This window comes from Bactrocera oleae, chromosome 2, assembly GCF_042242935.1.
Source record: "Bactrocera oleae isolate idBacOlea1 chromosome 2, idBacOlea1, whole genome shotgun sequence".
Classification (NCBI taxonomy): domain Eukaryota; kingdom Metazoa; phylum Arthropoda; class Insecta; order Diptera; family Tephritidae; genus Bactrocera; species Bactrocera oleae.
Genome location: NC_091536.1, coordinates 55622171 through 55648596, shown reverse-complemented (window position 1 = coordinate 55648596; position 26426 = coordinate 55622171). Strand labels below are relative to the sequence as shown.

Sequence of the window (26426 nt, the reverse complement as noted above, 5' to 3'; positions counted from 1 at the left end):
TCATCGCTGAACAAAATTTGGTTAGAAAACGTCGGATCTTCTTGGAACTTTTCAAGTGCCCATAGAGCAAAGCGATGTCGCTTGGGAAGGTCGAGCGGACTCAGTTCTAGCACAAGCTGTATTTTGTACGCTTTCAATTTAAGATCTCGACGTAAAATGCGCCAAGTCGTTTCATACGTCAGTTTGAGTTGCTGCGAACGGCACCGAATCGAATATCCACACTTTCGTGTACACTCTCAGCTAAGGCCACTATATTTTCTTTATTGCGTGCTGGACGTGGTCTATGCCAAACAATATTAAACAAAAATCCCATTACAGCTTTATACGACTCTCGTGTGATCTGTTAAAGAAATGCTATGGAAAAGAGTACCTCTACTTGGATCAGCCGTTATATATACTGTTTGGTTTAGGAGTTACGTACGACCGTCGGGTGAACAATTTTTATTTTCTTCTAGTATTCTACTCGTGTGGAACATGTTCTGGGAAGATAACTTAGACTACTTTAGTAAATACATATAATGAAAGTCAAATATATATCACAAGTGACATACTAAGTTTCGAATTAATTATACACAGGCGACAACACGGGACAGATAAGCTAATGTAAGAATATTTATCTGCTTCAAATATTGAGTAAATTAAGCAAGTAGACGCAATCATATACTAATTTTTAGCTGATGGTTTAACACTTATTAGATATTTATCATAATAGAATTATATTGAGTACATCTAGTGTTTGTTATATGTTTATTCCCACACGGCATGTTGCAGAAAAGTATAAAAGTTTTCTTTACTTATAGTTGTTTGTAACGTCTCCAGAGAATATGGAAATGTAAGTGGCCATATTCCTATAAAACTGAAATGCAGACCAAACTTTATCTCAACAAAGTCCACTTCTTATACCGAAATATTAAATATGAGAAAATCGGGCAATAATCTCACCCAATTCCTATGTACCGTTTGTGTTGTGTAATTTACAAAAAGCGCTATGACTTCATGAACAACGTTGTCAAAAAAGTAAGATAAAATATGCCGGATGATATATTTATTGGCCCTCCAAATAGAATAGAAATCAGAAACAAAGCAATGCCACTTTTAATTCCATCCTTTTCTTCACAAATATTTTGACAGAAAAAGAGAAGAAGGAAGAAATTCTTGGAGGTTTGGACCTTTCTCCAGTCACCTACTGCTTGTACACCCAGTCGAATCAAATGATTCGAACTTCGATTCCACTCATCCAACTCGTATTTTGATTCACGGCTGGACTCAAAGCTATGTGGCGGACATGAATGTTATGATTCGTGATGCTTGGCTATCTCAAGGTAGCTACAACATTATTGTTGTTGATGAGGCACTTGTACGTTTCTCGTCCGTCCCTGCTGTTCCTGGAGTGGGATAAAAGGTTGTTAGCATGGTTAAAAGTCAAGTTACCAATGAATTCAGATTTTATATAACAACCTTACATGGTCAAATTTAGTTGAATCAATCGTTAGGTTTAGTGATTTTATTCGGTGCAGCCGAAACATTCGTTTTTCACTCTGACCAAGATATATTTTGTTTGCCACGATGTTTGCAACATCCAGAAGGAAACGTCGGAGACCCTATAAAATGTATATCTAAGTGATCACCGTGATGAGCTGAATCAATTTAGCTGTGTCCATCAGTTTCTATATTCGCGAACTAATCACATCAAACACTATAGCATATACCTGTCATACAAACTGAATGATCGGAACCAAGTGCTTGCATGGAACACTTTTTTCATTTTATCATCAAACTGAACGATCGAAATCAAGTTGTAGGGAATCGTTTTTATTTGTGAAGGGTATTAAAGCTTTGGTGCAACATAAGTAAATGTTTTTGCTGGTTCTGGTTTTGAGTTCAACCCATTGTGCCCTTACACTAGTCACCTTATAACTGGAGTCTTAGTGAAGATATCGAGGTAGCATGCGCAAGATTTGGTAGTATGTTCCGTAAGTTAGATACCTCGATACATTTCTTCACCGATACCAACATAATGCAAATGGTGTATGTTAAATTTTATTGGGTATTATTTGAGAATAGTTTATATAGTTAAGAATGATCTCTTCACTCATTTTGAGTTTTGTTTTACCTATTTTCCTTCCCTCAGAAGGAAAATTGACGTACTTCAATGATTTTTGGTCATTTGGATAACATGGTGTTTTCTGTTTCACGTGAGCTACAATTCATATATTGGACTGTGATTATACATATATTTTTCCTAACTCTTGCCATATCAGAAAAATTGTTACTGTTTTTAAAATCTGTTTCACATCTCACTCTGTCTCTTGAAAGAGGAGTAGAACTTGATGATTGATGACAATTTACATATATGTACATTATTTAATAATATATTCCAAATTGCTGCTAACTATCTTTGCGTAGAAGCCATGTTTTTATACCCCGAACAGAGTATATTAATTATGGTAAATGCGAATGATGCAGTTATTTACATACACGTTTTAAAATATGTAAAAAGGGTATAAATTGGCATTAATTAATCAGAGAATTTCATTTATGTTTGACTAGATATTCAGTTTTATCTGGACCAATACCTTAGACTAAACAGTTGCAAAGTTTCCACTAGAAACCAAAATACATAAAATAGCTAAAGTCAACTTAACTTACTTTATATATTTATATTTTATTACAAATGAAGTGATGAACAGAACGACTAACTGCTCAAGTAATTTCTTTTGGTGGAAAATTTGATAGGCAAACATTTGGATTTATGTGATTTAAGAACTGCAATTAATTATAAATTGCTACTAAAACCATTGGTCTGTAGAAATTGACTTTTGTGCAATTAATAAACATATCAGGCTTTGTAAATTATTTACGGCGTTGCTAATAAACACACACACGAGTAAGTACATATATATACGATTGCAATATTTTATTAATTTGAATATGTATACTGTACGTACTATATTTATTTAATTAAAGCAAATAAAATGAAGTCTTTTCTATAATTGATAAAATACAATTCAAATCTGGTTTACTCGGTAAATTGCCATAAGCCATTATGCACTCACACATTCAATTCTCAGCTAATACAAAATTAAATAGTGGAAGAGCGCGATTAGCAAAAGTCAAGAGGCTGATTGCGCTCAAAGAATAAAAGTGAAAAGGAATATAAAAGCACTGTATGCAGCCAGAAAAAGCTCCATGAAATGCAAAGGCGTTTTGAACAACAATTTAACTTCTATCCAAAGCCGTTAAGAGTAAAGTATGAAAAGCACAGAAATTACATTACATCCAATTAAAAATTATTCACAGCCAACTGACGCTAAAGCGATTATGTGTGAATAAAGAGAGTGTCTACTGCAGAAAAAAGAGGTAAAAATTATGCTTGACGCTCGGCGCAATTGTGCAACTTTCAGCAATACACATACACACACATTCTCGTGAAAAAAGGCGAAAAACAGTAGCGATGAAGTATATTTGACGTGGCAGCTTGCTAAAGAGCCTAAAAGCCTTAAAAAGAGGGGATGATTACATATATATATATAATATATTTACACATAATTGAGTGATTTAACAGCCAGCGCAGACATTGCTAATCACCAACTAAAGACTTTTTTATTGTCTTTCCAGCAGGTAAGCATTTACAAACACACAAGAATAAATGTATTTTGATATGTTACCATGCGTACTTACAGGCATATGTGTACTTATGAACTTGGCTATCTTGAAATGTTAGTTCCTTATAAGACATTCGAGCCATCAAAAAACGGTCGTGATCTTTCAAAAGCCATTATAAAATATATATGGCATGTTTATTAATTGTAACGGCGGCTAATAGAAATGCTTTAACCAGCTTATTACTTTAGCGTTTACTGTCAATGAAACAAGTAAGGAAGAGCCTAGTTCGGGTGTAGCCGAACATGTTATACCCTTGCAGGTATTGGTAATATTAGAAACTGTAGCGAAAGTGTTCAATTTCATTGTTCGACGAAATCATAAATGGATCAATTTACTTTAAAGGTCATAGCCTCCCTTAGTTTTATTACTAACTAAACAACAATAATATATCTAACAGCTCGACCAATATTTTCGGCAAAAAGTCAGCCATACGCATTGGGGTCCACATATTTGGCGTGTGGGTTCTTCGAAAGTTATGGTCTAATTTTGATAAGTTTTGTGCGTAAGATGAAATACCTTGAGGACACTATTTGTGCAGAGTTTTATCCGGATACATTGACTAGTGCTGGATATGTATACTTGAAAGTGAAAGAATCGGATGGAAATTTAAATTTTGTTATAAGGAAAGTAGGCGGGGTTTATGTTTGATTTCGCCTATTTTTACATTGTAGTGTAGAAATGTCAAGGTAAGATTACGTACCGAATTTTGTGAAAAGGGAGAGTGCGGGCTTATAATACGATTTCATCCATTTTCACACTAACGGTAGAGGTTATTAACGGATTTGTCCTAAGCGAATTTGGGAAATACAGCTTGAATGGTTTCGGAGATATGTATATTACACTTATTAGAGGGCGGGGCCACGTCCACATATAAAAAAAATATTTGACCCCTGCTATTGCAATTCCCCGTAACAACTTACCGTTTTATATATTATTTAAGTGCTTAGTTGTGGCACTCTATATCTTTTCGACTAATGGCGTTTTTTGGGCATGGCAGTAGCTCGTTTACGCCCATCTACAAACTCGTATTTACCTTCTTAACAAGAAAAACGTCTACAAAGTATCATTACGACATCTTAATTATTACTCAAGTTACAGGTTGCACGGCCAGACGGACGAATAGACGGACAGAAACTCACCCGGATTTCAACAAGTTTCGTCATCCTGATCATTTATATATATATAATCCTATATCTAACTCTAACCCTGTTTGTAGGTGATATAGACAACCGTTAGGTGAACAAAACTATTATACGCTGTAGCAACATGTTGCAAGAGTATAAAAATTTATTACTACAGTAAGTGTTTTTAATTAAGAACCTTTTCACTTTCACACCTCAAAAATTATTAATTTAGAAAAGTAAATCCTGAAGAGGGCATATTAACTTACTTTGTCACACTCAGATGAATACGTTGGAGGCCTTACAAAGTATATACCATATATAAATGATAGATGTGACAAGCTGAGTCATGTCCGTCTGTCTGTGTATACGCAAATCCCTCATTTTTTTAGATATCTATCCGAAATTTAGCACATGTACTTACGTACCAAGAAGCTGCCCATTTCTTGAAGCTGCCGATATCGTACCGCTATAGCAAATATCTGCCATACAAACGGACAATCAGAATCAAGTGCTTGCATAAACTTTTTCATTTGATGAGATATCTTACCAATATTTGCCATGTTTTAATTTTCAAAATACTTCTAAAATCTCCAAACATATTTTTCAGATCGAACCACTATAACACTTATGAAGGGTATTGTAAATACGGTGCAGCTGAAGTTAAAATTTTTTCTTGTTCTTCTAAACCACTTAAGATATATTAACCTAACTTGTTGAAAAGATAATAACTACACCACTCTCCATATAACGGTTATGTTGAAAACGACTAAAAGTACTATAACTCACTAAATAAATGAGCCACAAATACCTAAGATAAATATTTTCGACCCGCCGGTTCACTTTATACGACATCTACCGGTCAATATGTAAGAAATCTTAATGAAATTCACAAAGCATCTTTTTCTAATAACAGTGTATCGTCTTTCCTTAAATGAATGAAATTACGGCGATGCTTTCCCTAGTTTGATATAAAGTTTTAACAAAACCTGAAGTTGTTCCAGTGCCTTTGTTCCTTGCAAGTTGCAAGCGTTTGAAATGTTTGGTACACCCGAATTTAGCCCTTCCTTAACTTATTACGTTCGTAAATGTACGAAAAAAGTTTCTGTTAACAAAATTAAAATTCAATAGAATGACAAAATTAAGTATCTTAATGACAACACATTTGCTTTTAAAAAGGTATGTGTTTTATTGCAAGGATTGACTTGAATTTATTAAAACACCTGCAACCTACTTAATATGTTTTGTTTGATCAAGTATAATTAGAGGCGTATCGCGAATGATATTGAAGGAAAGATTTCAGTCATATTCGGGATATAACTACTTGTATATAAAATCTCTGTATCAAATAGCATATTACTTGTACGTCGGCAGCACCATAATTTTCATAAAAGTCCGTTTTTATCAATGAATAGTAAAAATTTCACAAATGCTATATTTAGTATTTTCTACTATTAGATCGTGGCAGTGAACCTCTAAACTAAAATATACTATTTGTTATACGGAAAAGTATTTTCGTAATTTACGATCTAGCTTTTTTTCATAATTTCTTCAAATGAAAATACATTTACTTACTAACAATTGCTGAATTCATTTTGGGACTTTTTAAATATTTTTTGTGAAACAAAATTTAAATTTTTCTCTTAGTATGTGTATAATGTAATATGGTTTTGACACAGTGCACTATACTCATGGATTTTATTTCAAGAAAATAAAGCTTAAATTTCACATTTCCTCAAAAAAGCAAGTAAAACGTTTGCGCTTCATCCAAACTTTGCTGTCGAATGCAGAAATGAGTGTATTTTATGCAGTCCACAAACACACGCCAATTTTTCATAAGCTTTACTGCCAACCGAATCAGTAAAAATTAAAATTTTATTATTTTAAGCTGATTGGAAAACTTTTTTCTGAAGTTGTTGTACACTTTTTAGTGGTGTGTGCTTAAAATAATCGGTTGAAAGCGAAAAAAATTATTTTACATATATACATAAATTAATTTTTTTCCGGTAATCGAATATCGGCAGTGAGTAGTGAGTTGACGTTCACAGAATTGCAGACATAACTTTGTAACCAAGCGTGGTAAGCAAAATTTCCTAAAAAAAATAGCTTGGAAAAATCGTTATTCTACCCTTTTTAAATTTTTCGATATGATCCAATACTTTTTTTATGTTAAGTCGCATTAAGTAGCTGAATATTTTTAATTAATGAGTCAAGTGGCCGATTGGCCCGCGAAAGACTGACTGATAAGACAAACGTTCAAAAATGATCACGTTTACAATATTATGGCGGCTGCTGTACTACGAGGTGCTTTCCAAAGTAAGCAGGACTTAAAAAAAAACAGAACAAATGGTTTTATCGGCAACATCCATTAATTTTATTCAAAATAGTCTCCTTCTGCTTTAAAACAGCTTTCTGCACGGTCCAAAAGCATGTCGAACGAGTGTTTTAGCTCGTTGCCCGGTATGTCCGCCAGTATGCCGGTGCAAGCCTTTTGAATGGCCTCCACGTCTGCATAACGCTTTCCTTTCATCTGCAAATGCATTTTTCCGAAAAGGTAGAAGTCGCACGGTGCCATGCCCGTTGAATACGGGGAGTGGTTGATTGTTAAAATGTGAGTTTTGGTCAAATAATCGGCCACAAGCGTCGATCGATGAGACGGCGCATTATCGTGCAACAAACGCCAACTTCCATCTTCGCGATATTCGGGCCGGACACGTCGAATACGGCGCACCAAACGCTTCAAAACTCCAAGGTAGAATACCGCATTAACGTTTTGGCCGGGTGGAACAAATTGTTTGTGGACAATGCCCTTGGAATCATATAAACAAATCAGCATTGTCTTCACTTTTGACTTCTCCAGGCGAGGATTTTTTGGGTTTCGGCTCGTCCGGCGCCTTCCATTCAGCACTCTGGCGTTTCGTTTCGGGATCATATTGAAAACACCACGTTTCGTCACCAGTCACAATCTTTTAAAGGAAGTTCGGGTCTTTTTTTGCCTCTTTAATGATGTCCTTCGAATGTTGGATTCTGAGCAATTTTTGGTCGTCAGTCAAACCGGTCGTCGGAACAAACCGTGCACACACCTTTTGTAAGCCCAAATGTTCGGTCAAAATGCGATAAATCGATGTTTTGGAGATGTTCAATTCTATTTCCATGAATTTCAATTCACGCACAGTTTCGATGGAATTTTCGGTGATCACGGATTTTGGTTGGCCCACATGTTCATCGTCATTTATGTCCTCACGACCACTTTGAAAACGTTGAAACCACTCGTGCACTCTGCTACGGGATAGGCAATCATCGCCATAAACTTGTTTCATGAATTGAAACGTTTCGGTAAAAGTTTTACCAATTTTAAAACAAAATTTAATGTTGGCTCTTTGTTCGAAGCTCATTTTCGCACCGATGACAAAAACATACTGACACTTAAAACGCAATAACTTCACTTCCAATAGATGAAATTTCATGAAATTTTTACTGGAAGTCGATAAAGGATAGCAAATTCTAACGCACTAGTCGACATATAGATGGCGCCACTAGTTTACTTTGTTACTTTTTTACTGTTTACTTTTGGAACGCATCTTGTATTTAGCAAATATTCTTATGTATATATGATATATATAATTGGTCGCTATTCTTCTCTCTTTGTTGTTTAACAAAATGGAGAGGCATACAAGTTTTAAAATAACTTCGAAATACTATTGAATTTTATGGGAACATTTTCAAGAATTATATACATGTATGCTCAAAAGTTCAGTACAGGTTCTGCATAGTGGTGGCGTGCATATTTAATCAATAAATTAATGCTCTTTATTCAATATGTGAATCAGTTTCTGTTATTCGAAGATTGCTACTATATAAGATAAAACAAGAAGCTTCACCTAAGCTATAATACCCTTTACAGGTGCATTTCTTATAGCATAAATAGGTATACAAAAATCTTTATCGCGATTTTAATCGGTGAACTTGTATGGCAGCTACATACAGTTCTTTTAACAAAGAGTGATATAATGTTTTTACAGGGCCTTATTTTGCACCAGCACTTTAATATTATAATATTTACTCCCTCGAATTTAAAGTTCCGAGGATTTCAATGTTTTTTCCTAGGGAGTGCTACGCAAAATAAAGGCAGGTGTGCAAGTGTTTCTGTTTTCATATTGCAAAAGCGACAGTCCGTTGTCCATAATTTAGAATTTTCTACTAAGTCTGATGGAATCTGACTGTATTGCCACTAATATGCTTATTTGAAACATATAGAGGCCTAAATATTGCAGGACCTTTTCGAGCCACACCCTACTAATAATAGTTATGCTTAGTGCAAACCCACACACTCCGGCTGCCGGTTATTACTTATTATATGTTAATAGTTATTTATTTCTACTCTGCTCAAAAATGTATGATCTTTATTAACCAACGAGTAATTTTTAACACTGGAATAAACTAACTTCGCCTTTTTTAAACTGTCCACACAATTCAATTGAATTTCGCTCAACCCTTTAAATTCTTTTTTAATGTAATCGTCAAAAACTGATAAAATTAAACAACGTTTACCTTCGGTACCGTTGCAATTTGTTGAGATCCAATGAAAAAATTATTTACAGCTCTCTTAAAAAATATGGTAATTGTAATTAAACAAAGCAACAGCAATCCCTCTCATCGTACTGATTGTTTTGATGTATACGAGTATAATATAATAATGGTCATCCATTAGATAACCAAAGCCATTAAAACGGGTGATCCAAGTAGGGATACTTTTTTCAATAGTTCAATTTCAAATTATTATACTCTCGCAACCTGTTGCTACAGAGTATAATAGTTTTGTTCACCTAACGGTTGTTTGTATCACCTAAAACTAATCGAGTTAGATATAGGGTTATGTATATATAAATGATCAGGATGAAGAGACGAGTTGAAATCCGGGTGACTGTCTGTCCGTCCGTCCGTCCGTCCTTGCAAGCTCTAACTTGAGTAAAAATGGAGATACTTTATGAAACTTAGTAGACATGTTTCTTGGTACTGTGATACGGTTGGTATTGCAGATGGGTGTAATCGGACCACTGCCACGCCCACAAAACGCCATAAATCAAAAACAAATAAATTGCCATAACTAAGCTCCGCAATAAGATGCAAGACTGTTATTTGGTACACAGGATCACATTAGGGAGGAGCATCTGCAGTTAAATTTTTTTATAAGTGGGCGTGGTCCCGCCCCTAATAGGTTTAATGTGCATATCTTCTAAACCGCTAAAGCTATAATAATAAAATTCACTGGAAGAAAATGGTTTTAGACCCTCTACCCACAGTGTGAAAATAGTTGAAATCGGGTGGCAACTCCGCCCACTCCCCATATAACGGTACTGTTAAAAAGTTACTAAAAGCGCGATAAATCAACCACGAAACACGCCAGAGACATAAATTTTATCTCTGGGATGGTATGAGATAACTTTATAGGAAGCGCTTTCAAAATTAGACAGTGGGCGTGGCATCGCCCACTTTTAGGTGAAAACCCATATCTTGAGATCTGCTTAACCGATTTCAAATCGGTGTATAACGTTCTTTTTATATTTCTATGTCATAGTGCGAAAATGGGCGAAATCGGACTACAACCACGCCTATTTCCCATATAACACCATTTTCAATTCCATCTGATTCTTTCACTTTCCACTATGCATATCAAGCAACAATGATTATATCGGGGTAAAACTTTGCGTGAATAATACGTTTAAAGTATGCCACCTTGTGACCAAAAATTGTCTAAATCGAACCAAATCTAAATGGACCCCAGTGCCTATAGCTGACCTTCTACCGAAAATATCAGTCAATCCACAAAGAAATCTCAAACGAGTATACCATTTGACTTTGCGAGAGTATAAAATGTTTGGTTACATCCGAACTTAGTCCTTCCTTACTTGTTTTTGTTCAATATTTTTTAGAATTTTATCATACAAAGACTTACATCTGAACAAAGTTTACAAATCGTTCACATTTATTCACGTTCCGTAAAGAATATATTTCGTCCGCTTGACCTTCCCAAGCGACATCGCTTTGCTCTATGGCCACTTGAAAAGTTCCAAGAAGATCCGACGTTTTCGAGCCAAATTTTGTTCAGCGATGAGGCCCATTTCTGGATATGTAAAGAAACAAAATTTCCTCATTTGGGACGAATAGCAACCTGTATAGATTTAAGAGCTGCCATTTCATTCAGAAAAAACAACGGTTTGGTGTGGTTTGTGGGCCGGTGGAATTGGTCCATATTTCTTCAAAAATGATAGCGGTGAGAACGTAACCATCAATGGCAACCGTTATCGCGCCATGATTACCGACTATTTGATGTCTGAAATTGAAGCTCGGGATTTCGGTGACATTTGGTTTCAACAAGAACGGCACCACTCCCACACATCGCATCAATTAATGGACTTATTGAGAGAGCACTTCGGTGAGCAAATAATTTCGAGTTTTGGGCCGGTCGATTGGCCACCAAGATCGCGCAATATCACACCGTTAGACTTTTTCCTGTGGGGATATGTAAATTCGTAAGTCTATGCGGACAATCTCGCTACGATTCACGCCTTGGAGCAAAACATCACGCTTGTCATTCACCAGTTACCAGTCAAAATGCTCGAACGAGTCATCGAAAATTCTACTCAACGGATGAACCACTAAAACGTAACCGCGACCAACATTTTAAAAAGGTAATCTTAAAAAAATATATGTCAAAGAATGGTCTTTCGAACGATAATAAAAATTACCTATTTAATTTGAATTTTCTGTGTTTTCTTCTTTAAAAAATAGGGAACTTCAAACTGGATTACTTATTTGCAACATGTTGCGAGAATATTCAAAAAATATTAAATTAACATAAATATATATAGTGTCGGACAAAGCTAAAGCACGAAGTTTACCATATTACCATTTTCACAAAAACATACATTCCTATTGATGTGTTAATAAAAACGTTACATATTAATTCATTTTACACTTAAAGATGACTTTAAGATTAACAATATACATAAAATAGGTCCGACAAAACTAAAGCCCATTACATATAAAAGTAGTTGTTGGTAATATTTGGTGGCATATCCATTGTTTCTTATCACGTCTTCATATCTTCGTGCCACAGATTTAATTAAATTTTTTAAAACATCAACAAGAAATATTTTCCATGCTCGTTCGACTTGCATCGGGTCCTTGTTTCTACAATTTACCCGCTGAGTTTTCCGATCCACAATTCCCCATAGATTCTCTATGGGATTGAGATCAGGTGAGGAAATAAACCAATCCTTTACACATTTGGCCGTGTGCTTCGGATCGTTATCGTATTGGTAGTTCCATTTTAACGGCATTTCATCTTCAGCATGAGGAAGCATAACATTTTGAAGGATGTTTTTTGTACATAAAACGATCCATTATGCAATTAATTTGATAGATCGGACCTACTCCATGACCTGAGGAATATCCCCAGACCATTACGTTACCTCCTCCATGCTTCATAGTATACTTGTAAATAACGCAGATTCAAACTTTGACCTTTTGGTCTTCGTACCAGCTTTGATCCATCAGTTCCTTTAATATTGTACTTGCTTTTGCAAATTCAAGCCGCTATTCGATTTTTGTGCGAAATGTATGGCTTTTTGGCACTCTTGCATGTTATGAAGTTATTTTTTACAGATCGTCGCTGGATGGACCTGCACGAAATATTCACCCCAATTCGCTCTGAATTGATCCCGAAGAACGAAAATGACTTATAATTCTTGAGACAATGCTGTGATTAATTGTGATTTACCGTTTTCAAAATCGCTAATAATTTTCCCCCCTGAATAGTGCTGAATACTTATTATGCGCCATTTCACAAATATTTTTTTTTATTACGAAGCAACACCATCGGTTGATCACACATAACTAATCTAATTGTATTAACGGGTTCTAATTACAGTTGAAATTTTAACACAACTTTTTGAAATCAATATCAATAAATAAGTAAATATAGTTTAGTGTTTTAGTTTTGTCTCAGCAAATATATGTACATATAATTCGAAAATTTTGTGTGTCAAAATCTTTTTGGTAATAAAAAAAGGTTCAGCTTGATAAAATTTTGTTTTAAACATATAATCCTATTGTATTCATAAAAAAATTTAAAGTTTGGTAATTCTTTCTTTGCTTTTAACTAGATGTGTACAAGGTGAACTTCGTGCTTTAATTTTGTCCGACACTGTACATCAAACTCACAACAGGAACCTTCAATATTTACTGAAGCAAATATTTGATATGAAAGTGTATGATGGCGGTGATTTTTGGTGTTTTACACAGTAGCAATTAATACCTGTGGCCTTCAAATTTAAACCTATCGAAAACATATACATAGTTGTAGAAAATATTTGTCAAACAAATTGTCGAAAATCATTGCATAAATTTCGGTTATCGCCAGCAAATGAATGGAGCTATACGAGAGCAAATTTCACATGTGCGCATATACACAAACATTTGTGTAATCGTAAACAAGTCGAAAAAGTTGCTTGAATTACAATTCAGCCATTTTTTACACATGAAATAAGATGGTTTTTTCCACAAATAATATAATATGTAAGGTATGTCAACAAAAAAGCTTAAGTTAAATTTAAATAAAAATTTTAAAATAATTATTTGGCAAGCTTTTATCATATCAGCTGATTGTAAATATACAAGTATGTATTTAAAACCTTAGTAATATTTCAAATATTTTATTTTTGTTACAGTTGTTGCTAACTCGACTTTGATGCTCATGCCCGAACATACCCTATGCCTGTTTGTTCAACAATTATTCAACGCTGCTGCTTTCGTTGTAGATTTACGTGAGTACCTGCCGGCGACGGCCTTACCTCACGGTGTTCCAAAACACAACGTATCAATACAATGCGTTGATAAGCGCCCCAAACAATACAAGCTATTTGCAAGTATTTATTTGGATACCAGTGGCAGTGTGTCTGGGTCCACACTACCATCTTGGTGTGATTCGAGGCCGACCTAAAACCTCTTCCGTTTTCGGGTACGGCACCCAGTTGCTTGTGCAACTTCTTTTTTCGAACTGAAAATTCAGTTCTTCCAGCATTTAGGTTTAAACCACAGCCACCACGATACTCCCCAAAGGGCCGAACCCGATGAGCAGATTGAACAGAAGTCCAAGGGCTTTTTGCTCCCCGTGGTACCGGAAAGTCTCCGGTCAGACTGCGTAGCCTAAACTACTGCCAGTTGAGCTACCCATTACTCAAATGACTGGTGACATTTGTCGCTTGAACTTCAAATGTCTTTTTATTCGCTTTTTCATTTAAAGTGTTTATAATATCAGTTCAAGCTGAGTATTATAGCACTATTCCTCAACATACTATGCTGATATTACTGAGCAAGGTATATAATAACAGTCATAGTGCATAGGCTTTTAGTCGCCTTTTACGACAGGCATGCCTTGCCGCGGGCATATTCTATCCCCTGCCCGCCGGGGTTCAACGCTGCTGCTGTAGGTACAATTTTTTTTGTAACATTTCCGTTCGAAAATATTTATTTTTTACCAAAAAGTGCCTACAAATTTTTTTCACATGTAGCCGTTATTAAAAATACGCCAATAACATGCCTACATACATGTGTCCGCACATGTCTGTCTATAAATTAAACGTTACAGGGATTTCCTTGCAAATATGAAAACATAATCATGATGCCAGGATCACCATTCAGTGCCTCCAAAAAAAAAGTGAGAAAATGCAACAGTATTTCATTTTTTGTTTAATTTTTGTAAACCTTTCAAGCAAAAGCCATTGTCAATGCTGGCAAAAAAAAAATTGAAGTTTTTTTCATATTGTATTTGCCAACAGAAGCTCCCAGCGTGTTTGCTTTGATAGTATTTTTATGCTGCAAAGTCAGGAAACGTCGCTTCAAGGGAATTCCAAAATTAAGCACTTACAAGCGGTTTGCACTTAACTTCTGGTCTTTAATCGACTTTAATGGATCAAACAACTAATATTTCCGCCGAATAATTCAAATCATACTTTACACAGTAAACAGAATGTACTATAATTTTCACTATCTATTAATAAAGTAAGGTTTGGGGGAAGTGTGACAGCCATCACCATGACCTAGCCAGCCTGTGGTAGATAATTTTTTAAAGCAAAAAACATCAGACCCATTGGAAACGAAAGATAAAATAAAAAAATGTTTATGTCCCAAACGCACTGTACTTTTTTTTTTAATACTGAGGAGAAAAATTTTAGTATTGTAAAAAATTCTCAATGTTATAGGTATTTTTTGCCGAAAATCGAGATAAGCTCTGTCTAACTTGTAAAAATTAAATCACTTCCCTCCCCTTTCCCTTCGCCATTCGCCTTCGATTTAGCGATGTCAGTTGTATACACACGAATTAACCTTTTAGTTTCTTCGAAAATTGCACCTTGTGCAAAACTTTTTAAAGATATCTCGTCAAATGAAAAGTGAAATGATCGGCTTTTATGTAGAGATCAACTCGAATGAGCATTAGCGTTCACATTGATCTAGTCGACAAATCAATTTCCCTTGACATCATTTTATGGTTTATAAAGGGATTTCTGTGAATGCGTACGCAACCAGTTTTTATGGCTGAATTGGTTTGAACCACACGAGGACGACCTCTTTCCGTCATCAACTATGGACGTTTGAGTAAAACGAGCAATAGTGCGGTAAACAAACACTTTCGACACATTAAGGTTTTTGAGAAGCTCACCACTTGCGCGTGTAATATTATGTAAGGAAATCACCGTAACACGACTTTCTTTAGCTCTCCACCCCATTGTTATAAGAGCAAACACTTAGACTTCACTATATTGCTATATTTTAGTTATGTTAGCTTAAATTATATTAAAAACATATTTAAATAAGATATATTTATGTATGTGATATCAACTCGACCAAAGAGGCTAAGTTTATTATAAGTATATTGAGTTGATCTATAGTAGAAAACGCCAGAGGATCGTAGTTCATTATATTAGGAATATGAGAGGATTTCATTCTAATTAAGCGCTAAACCACATCATTTTAAAGCAAATTTGTCCTTTTATTTTCAATAAAATATTACACTTTGACCAACCTGAACGGTTTAAAGTCAGGTGGAAAGGCGGAATTTAGTACATGGGGTATATTGGGGCAGAGAAAGGGACGGGCTGTATTACTTTGGACATTGCTCAGGTATACTTGAGAACATATGCGCTACAAAACTTGTTAGAAACACGAAAGCATTATATTTTTGTAGTATATGAGGGTTGAGAGTCGTATTGACACGATTTTATCTATTTTTGTTCGAATGTTCGAAAACTCTGTTATTAGTGTTAGTTATATGGGGTCGAGGACCCATATTTTCGGTAAAAAGTCAACTATGAGTACTGGGGTCCACATATTCGATAGGATCTCTTTGAACAATTTTTGGTCATAAGGTGGCTCTTAGGGGATGGCCACGCCCACATTTTAAGTATATTCAAACCGCAGGTGCCCCTCCTTACTGCTATTCGTTGCAGCAAACATGAGTTCTGTATTTTAATTTGCAGCTTAATTATAACAATTTAAAAGTTTTCGATTAACGGCGTTTTGTGGGCGTGGCAGTTGTCGGATTGAAAAATTGTCCTTATTTTTTTACCAAGGAGCGTGTGTACCAAGTTTCATCAAGATATCTTAATTTTTACTCAAGTTACCGCTTCCACAGATAGACAGAAGGACAAACATCCGTTAGGTGGACAAAACTATTATGCTCTGCAGCAATATGATGCAAGAGTATATCAATAACGGCAATTTTTTCAGCGAATTGGTCCACGCTAAATGCATTGCAAACTTTGTAACAGAATTTATTATAAGACTAATAAATTAGCTTTTTTTCGGGTTTAAGAAGTCTTTAAATATCGAATTACACAAAATAAGAACTAAACAAGTATTTCCTAGTCCCTATTTTTCATCTAAAACATAACCTTTGTAGGTTGTAAATAACACAGTCATAGTAAAGTATAGAATTAGGATTTCATCTTTTTATTAAATTATAATGTAACCAACACAATTTTGTTTATCTGCAAATGATATACAGGGTTCACCAACGAGAACGACATTATGTTAAAAATTAATTAAGCATTCAAATTTATTCCAACTAGGTTCTGCTTCTTTTTTTTTCAAATGTTCACCATGGTTCCGTCTGAATATCTCTACTCGTTTACGCCAATTTTCGATGACCCCATACCAAAATTCGCCACAAACGGTCAATTTTATTTAGATGTTACTGTGTTTCCTTAACCACACTAGAATTTGCATCACTCCAATAGCGACAATTTCGTTTGTTGACGAACCCATTAAGCCAGAAATGGGATTCATCTGAAAATACCGTGTTTTGTGCGAAGAGCCAATTTCCAAGCGTTGTTCCACAGTGAAACTTGACATGATGAAATGGCAAACCTCACTGAACACACTGACCAAATTTGACACAATTCCCCGAACGAACATCTTAGCCACGAGCTGTCATAATAAGGTCATTCCTATCAGTAGACGCTGTAATATTCATTACAACACAACCTCATACAAATCGGTACAATTAAAACTAATTGGCCTAACATAAACTAAACAACAGCTTTATGACCGTAAATTACGTAACTTTTCAGGAGAATGCATTTTAATTTAGATACACCAACTTTTAAGCCTCATAGAATATTATTCATCACAATTTTCGACATATATAAGAACACAAAACGTTGTACCACTCAAAGCCACAACGAAGTCCAGTGTAGCAAGACTTTAAACGAAACTTAGTAAAATGCTTTGTTTATTGACTGGGTCATCGCCATAATACATCTCTTACACCCATTCACCAACTTTTTCATACGTCGCGTATGAAGTGCAAATGAATTCCCAATTGCAAAACAACAGTTATTACACATATCACGAACATGTCCATCAACACACATTTTTGGTGTTGACACTGAATGCTCAATGAGTGGACTTTGTGAACTCTATTGTGTGCACGTAGACATAATAACCAGAAGAATTGAAGGACTTTACAAATTTTCAGATGTATGCATAGTACGTTAAAATTTTTTTATATATTCTGTAAACACTTGAATTAACTAAATAAAGCCAATTTACTACAACGGTAAGTATAGGTTTCTGTATTCACTCTTATTGTTATTGCTGAAATTACATAGTTGTAATATTTTGTAACAGTTTCGATTTCTATTGTAATGCTTTCAATTTAGAGTTCGACGAAATGGTGAATGGATTGCAATCAAATTTGGTATCATAGTAACTTATTTTGAAAGTCATAGCCTCATTTAGTTTTATTACTATATTTTACTTCCCGACAGCGTAAATTATACCAAAATAATTGGGGGCATAGAAATGGAAGAGCTTGAGAACTTATTTTTAAGCAATTTTATAAATATTTATTTAAATATATATAAACATATATACGAGTATGAAGTAAAGTCAACCGGATGTTTCAATATCTTGAATATCAGTTATATAGAGGCTAAGGCAAGTTTTTGCACAAAGATACACAGTTATTACAAAAATACGCTCTCACAATTTCCATTAACTGACTCCCGACACATAATTTATAGTATAAAGTCAACTGAAAGTTCGAAAATTTTTATATTAGGTATAGGATTCAACACATTTTTGACACAAGGGACACTTTATTATCAAAAAAACATTTTACCCGAATTTAAACTATATATCTCAAAGATTGCTCGATATTTTCCGCAAAAAGTCAGCCATAGGCGCGGAGGTCTATATATCCGGTATCTTGAATAGGTATGGTCTGATTTTGCCAATAATTAGACCGAAGATGGCATATCTTAAAAGAACTATTCGTTCAATGTTTAATCAAGTGAAAAAATCTGATGGAACTTAAAATTGTGTTATATGAGAAGTAGGCGTCATTGCTGTGGGGTTTCACCTCCCGCACTGTGACATAATAATACCAAAATAGTCCAATATACCACATTTGGTTAAAATTAGTGAAGTAGATCCGGAGATATTTGATTTCACCTAAATAAGGACGGTACCACGGTCATTGTCCAATTTTGACACCTGCTCCTATAAAACTCTCTTCTGCCATTTCAGATGTAAGATTTAATGTATCTGAGGCATTTCTGTATTGATTTATCGCAGTTTTGTAGTTTTTAACAAAACAGTTATATGGGAAGTAAGCGTGGTTATCATCAGATTTCACACATTTTCATGCTTTTCCAAGAGGTGTCGAAATGATATGTTCTGTGTAAATTTTAGTGATATAGCTTGAATAGTTGATAGATAGATATATACACTAAACCTATTGTGGGCGTGACCACGCCCATTAAAAAAAGACTTCGTTGTACCCAAATATGTTACGATTCTGTATTTTAATGGGCGGCTTAGTTATAGCAATTTATAGGCTTTCGATTAATGTCGTTTTGTGGACCGACAGACGAACATACAGACAGTTACATCTTTTCTATATATTATTATATGTAACCCTATATCAAACTCTTTTATTTTTTGGTGATACAAACAACCGTTAGGTTAACAAAATTATTATACTCTGTAGCTACATGTTGCAAGAGTATAAAAACAGTCAATTGTTATAGAGCGCGTAAATTTCCTACAAGACAATGAGCTTTGCAATTAAAAATAACTTTTCTCATTGAGTTATAAAATTCAAACAAAAAACAAGTAAGGAAGGGCTAGGTTCGGGCGTAACTGAGCATTTTTTACTCTTGCAACTTGCAAGGACCAAAGCCAAATATGTTCAGGTGTTGGTAAAACTTTATCTTAAATGTTCCAAAAGATTTCAGCATTCATTACTAGACGAAATCCTTACAGTGAAGAAATATGAACAAATTACAACATATGAACTTTTAAGAAAAAAAAACGTTTTCAACAAAGCAGAGCAATTCAAATTTATATATTTATAATAGTACTTATGACTAGAAACCAAAAAATTATTAACAAGATTTCTGATCATCTAAGTATATAAAAATTATTATTAGGTGTTTAGTCTTCATTGGAAATAAATATAGGTTAATTTAAAGGTTATAATATTAATAAAAATAATTATGTTGATATTCAAATATTTTATGTTATTCAAGTACTTTATATATTTTCCTCTAGCTTTATTTAAGCGATTATGCATCGAGTTCGCTAGCTTCATTAAAATTAAAAAAAAGCTAATTTGCTGCCGGTATATTACTAGGGCGTAACAATTTTTTTAGTGGTACGGGAAGGGTGGATTGGGGCGTTATCCTGCTGAAAAATTCAATATTCTTTCTACATAAAGGTTTTCGTTGGAATACAACAAATACGAGATTTTCTGCATACCGGAAAGCGCCCCAAACCATAAGTGAACCGCCACTATCAGTCAGTATATGTCGAGTTTTTCGCCAAACTTATTGCAGCCATCAGGTTCATTTAATAACTCGATTTTAAATCACTTCACACCAAAAAGTGAAAAATAATTTCTTACATAAACTTTTTATTTTACTTTTATAGTCGTTGTACGATTTCACTCATTTCCACAGTGTGTGAAAGAAATGGCTGAGTATCCCCAAATTTAGTTGAAATTAGTTCGATAGTTCCAGAGATATAGGATTTCACCTAAACGTTGGTGGTGCCATAACCATTTTCCAATTTTTATACCTCTTCCTATAAAGTTCTTACCCAACTATTTTGTGAAATTTAACGCTTGTGGCGCATTTATTTAATGAGTTATCTCACTTTTAATAGTTTTCAAGATAACTGTGATATGGGGAGTGAGTGTGGTTAATATATAATTTTACCAATTTTCACAGCGTTTGAAAAAGTGCTTAAAGGACTTTCTGCCGGCAAATTTAGTTGAGTTAGCTTGAGCGGTTGTGGAGATATGTATATTAAGCCATTCAGAGCTACGCCCACTTTGAAACGAATATCGGCCAGTAGGTGTCTCTTATTACCGTGATCCTCTGTACCAAACTACAGTTCGGTATCTTAATTCAGTGTTTAGTTATAGCACCTTACAGGTTATATTTTAATGGCGTTTTGTGAGCGTCACAGGAGTCCGATTACGTCCATCTGCAATACCTACCATTCTTGGGTGCAAAGGAACATATGTAGCAACTTTCATAAAGATATCTCAATTTATACTCAAGTTATCGAACAGATGTTGAAATTTTGATATTAATTATATGTGAGCTAGGGAAAGTCTACATACTCGGTACCTAGAGGCTTGAATAGTTTTGGTTCGATTTAAACAATTTTTAGTTGCAAGATGGCACACTTCAAAGGCACTATTCGTGGAAAGTTTCATCCCATGACTTGATTACAAGTATTTTAAGGTGATAAACACAACCGTTGAAATAAGCAAAAATATAATACTATATAGCAATATGTTGCAAAAAAATGTGGTATTGTGAAATAATTCAATCTAACTAAATCAAATGAAATGTTAGTGATATAAACTTAATCATAACTTAATTTAATGTATACGGTCGATGAAGAAAATATCATTCTGAGCTAATGAAAATCATTAAATGTAGTATTTAGGATCTGGGGTAGTAGGGGATCAATATTACACATTTTCACCATTACACTATGGTTTATCCAATAATATACTTTCACTTAATTTTGCTACTATTCATACATACGGACCGATACTTACGATATAAAGCCAACCAAAAGTTTGAAATTCTTATACAAATCTTAAACATTTTCTAATAAATATAAGGCGTATGGGGGCTCGGGAATATTTTGACCAGATTTTATCCAGTTTTGGATTAACGACATATCATTACCAGAAATAGATACCCTTTGACTTTCGTTAATAAACCCCAAAGATTAATGAAAGGTTTTTGAAAATTGCATCCATTTTATGCACGAGGTTACGCTGTTATTAGAAGAAGAATTTTTTTAATAAAAAGTTAGTACCGGAAGTTTATATGCTACGTATATACAATATATACGAGCTACTTCCCGTATTGACAATGGCATGCTGCATTAGCCTTATACAGTGGATTCCAATTTTCGGGCCTAAGATGAAATAACTTCAGGGCTCTGTTTAAAGTTTTATTCTGATAACTTTATGGATGTTTCATTTTTATACTAAAAATTTAAAGATCTAGGTGGAATTTAAAAGATTGTTATATGAAAGATTCGTGGTTGTCATCTGGTTTCGCCCAGTTTTGCAGTGTATTATTATATGCTTATGGCGTGTTATTATCTGATTTTACCGATTATCAGAGTGTATAACGAATTACTAAAAATACTTCTTCTTAACAAGCTTGGTTGAGTTATCTTCAGCAGTATAGAAGTTATGTACATTTAAAGGGCGGTGCCACGCTTACTTTTGGCCTACAAGTCTTTCTCACTACTGTGATCTTCTGTACAAAATAACAATTTTGTATTCCCATCCGCCCTCCTTTGTGTACCAAGAAACATGTCTACTAAGTTTCATAAAGATATCTTAATTTTTATTCAAGTTATCATTTGCACGGCTAGACGGACGGAAAGACAATCACTCGGGCTTCAACTCGTCTTGTCATCCTGATCATCTATAATCGTCTATATAGAATGTATATTTTTGTTTTTTAAGAAAAATATATGTCTAAAAAAATACATTTTTAACAAGTACGCGCAATTCTTAAATCCCATGATTATAGCGACATCTAGTGTGTTGCTTTTTATTTTCCAAACTAGTTCGCACAACTCTAACCAGAGTGGTTAGATTATAATATTATTTTTAGAAAATCCAAAAACATAATTTATGTGGTCATACAACTATATATAGTATACTAGAAGCAAGACAGACGTTGTCCTGTCCCACGTCTTAAATGTAAACTTTTTGAAAATAGCTGTAACAATTAGCCCGTTTTGATAAAAAAGTTTATTAGGAACTTATTACAATATCTAACGTCATTCATATATATTTATCACAATTCGACCAATCGATAGCGTGCCAATATGTATATTAGAATGCTTTCAAAGAGGTTAATTGAAAAAGCTGTATTGAATGAAAACTTAAAGTCGTTTTAATTGATTGCGAAGAGGTTGAATCTATTCCATAACCGGTATTTATTCTTAGAGTTAATTATCTATAATGTCATAGGATGTACAATATTTTTGGTTAATCCTTGAAAGGTATAAACAAATAAATTCGATGGTTTTCCTACTCTCGAGCACGCAACGTATAATTGGCCGTAAGAAAAGTACAGATTTTCTAAATCTAATCCACAAATCGTCATTGTTTGACCTTATGCCTTATTAATAGTCATCGCAAATGCCAAGCAGATGAGTAATTGCAAATGTTAAAATGGTAACGGCGAATCTGAAGGAATCATTGGAATCCGTGGCAGAAGTACAACTTCACCTTAAAATGTTCCACTGAAAATAGTGGCTTCAAAAATGTTGATGATTGATCATGATTTTTTTAACGACTAATCTTCATTGGTTCTTGCGTATTTTTCATAGTATTTTATTTATTTATTATTATTTATTTAGAGCAAGAAATATAAACAAATTTATTATTTATTTATTTACATAGTAGTACACAGCAGTATGAATGTTTAGACACTATACACCATACACATGTCTATAGTCTTAATAGTTTAAAAAGATCTTAAAATTTGATCTCAGCGCCATCTACCAGGCTCAATTATACTTTTGAATATCTGTCACGACTGCTGAGCAGTCTGCCGGAATTCTATGTAAAACGTTCTAACATCTGCGATGGTACCGCAGTCTATTGAATCCTATGTAAGACATTTCAAAATTAACAACTACTTATAAATGAAAAATTAGTGTACCAGTAGACCAAATTGTAAATCTAAACCATCCTCGACTCACCTTGAACTCACACAAAAAATTTCATCAAAACCGGGCCAGCCGTCTAGCGATTTAGATTATATTTGAAATTATTTGGGCAAAATATCTTACAATTCTTTTATATTTAGTGCAAAATGTTTTGTAAAGTGCTCGGTACAAAATATTGAAACCAAGTACAAAATAAAATACAGAAAAAATATTGAAACCAAGTACAATATAAAATAAAGAAAAAATATTGAAACCAAGTACAATATAAAATAAAGAAAAGAAGTATACAAATTATTAAAAAAAAAAAACAAAAAACATTTCATAAACCCTTATTGGGTCCACGAGTTGAGTTTACCCTATTCATTAATATTCTTCTGAACCTTTCCGAATCGCCTAAGGTCAAAACACTTTGCGCTAATATCGTTATAAAAATGTAGAAATATAGACATTGTAATGAAGAGCTTGGGCCAGAGAAGACACTTAAAAGTTCAAGTACAAACTTAAATCCAGACGTACGCATTTGACCTTTGTATAATATTATGTAAACCTTAAAGAGATAAGAAAATATGCAAACATTTATTTAGTTAAACTCTAGTGTAAGTGTAGTGAAATTGATGAAAAATGTCGAAGGTTATCTTCACTAAACACTAATAGCTGCACATAAACCGTATTCAATATCCATGATGACTTTAATGCTTTCATTATGTATATTAGACAACTAGTTTTTTATAGACCTATGTATGTGCATAAAAATAAATTTAAAGGGTAGTCAGCTGTGGCTCCGGTATTGAGTATCAGTTATCCTCAAATGACACTCAAATCGATGAATTGAAAACATTTAAAAGATATGTTCAATATAAATGACGCATGAACTGTTAAAAACAATAACAATAAAATACAAATGTGCTTACCTGCCTTTACTGGATTTCACATCAACAAAACGAGAGAAAATTGCACTAGTGGGCGACGGAGCGTATAAGTAACTTCAGTAGAATTTTTACAACACGCATTTAAATGTTATTTAACGATATTGATTTATACTTTTCGTGACTAAAAAATTTATATTTCATCTGTGCGATGAATGACATTTAATACTGTGAAATGATTACCTGAAAATAGGAAAAAAACACACATATCTATTTATAACGTATATTCATAATATAATTAAAAATATCTAAAAACAAAACAAAAACGTCAACTTCGGTTGCAAAAATTAGAAATTGTATATTTTGAACATGAACAAAAAGTGCTTTCAGAAATATTTTTACCACTAGAAAAGATTGACTTCAGATCTTGTATTAGAAAGAGTTGAGGTTATGAGTCTGTCAACCATGTATTAAAGAAATAATGAAGGACTGATGTCCTTTCTCACTACCTTCAAGCTAGCTCGTGAGAAAAAAATAATAATTCGGGATACTGATCTCTGCAATTGTAAAATTATCAATCAATTAGGTATAGAGCAACCGAAATTTTAAAAAAGATAGTTGAGATGCTTTTGAAATAATTCCAAATCCAAGTTCGTAGTTTCTTGGTCGTTTGTGATGCATCGGTCGAGTAGCCATACCCAGCAGCTCACAGAACATGTCTTCAAGTAAAGGCATATACATAAAATAAAAAGTTTTATGGTGTCAGAAATTATCAAAGAACCTTCCATGTGGTTCAAAGCTCCATTGCCTTTATTTCAAGTAAACAAAGCAGAAAGGATTATTTCCGAATGTGTTGACCATACGAGTCATCAACATTTTTTTTTCTTTCTTCCCAATTTAATTTTTATGGTCCACCATTGCTCAGTCCAGTATAAAATCACCACCACAACCGAAATGATTAATGGCCCTGCAAAATGTCTACGTCAATGGATCCAACACGTTATAGAAAAATTGTCTAATATCAATTTTGCTATGCGAAATAAAGTTTATCATAAATGCTGACGATTGGAGTGCATATTGTCACTCCATAACATCCACCCATAAACGCTTGTGAGAGTTGCGTGCGGGCGATTTCAACCATTTTAGTGTGAACCTTAATGTCAAAGACCAGCATTGTATCATTCATTTGGAGCAACAAATATACGAACCCATTCGCAGTATAGTTATAGTAACAAAAATGACAGCCCTTCGGCCCACATCATGTTGTTTTGGATTGAAACCGTTCATCGTTAAGTGAAAATATGTAAATATAATGGGAAAATTATTTTAAATTATTCAGCAAAATCATCACAAATGTCACAATCAATAAACACTGAGTACTTAATAGCTGTTTGTTGCACCAAATGTCATTTGATCCGCACTGCTCCCCAGGCAGCCGACATTTTGCAGCGACATTTCTGTCGCTATTCATTTGTATTTTATGTAAATGCTCCGAGCTTTCAGGAAAACTTAAATGCGTTTTGTAAACCTTTTAAATTAATTACGGTAGCCCTTGCATTACAAGCCAATACATAAGTATATATTGGGACAAAGCTCGCTGAAGCATTTGTAAAATATTGTTTTAATGTGTTCACAGCGCCGGAGGTTCAAATTTTTCGTTTGTTTCACATAGTGATAAGGAAATTTGTAACCAAGCGTGGTTAAAAAGAAATTTACATATTTGGGATTGTAGACTACTGTTAATAAAAAAAACTATTTGTCTCATATGATTTTATGTCAGGTAGAATATGGTAGAAATGGAGTAATTACTGATTTGCTTTCGTTGCTAGATACATGAGTTCTTTATGCCCAGTTGTACTTTTATATGACGATTAAGAGGGACTATGTATTTAAATATTCATGTCAGTTCATTGACACAAATCATTATATAAATCACATTAGTGCCGTAACTAACCGAATCACATAATTCACCGATATTAACACATTA

General features: G+C 34.1%; 1 protein-coding gene across 3 annotated transcripts in view; it reads right to left on the bottom strand.

Moving 5' to 3' along the window:
• RYa-R (RYamide receptor) overlaps positions 1-26426 on the bottom strand; it is a 404709-nt gene that overhangs the window by 338983 nt on the left and 39300 nt on the right. For all 3 annotated transcript variants that reach the window (XM_036357827.2, XM_036357829.2, XM_036357830.2), the window contains exon 2: positions 24485-24682. The gene's annotated coding sequence lies outside the window, so the exon portion shown is untranslated. The remainder of the gene's footprint in view (positions 1-24484; positions 24683-26426) is intronic.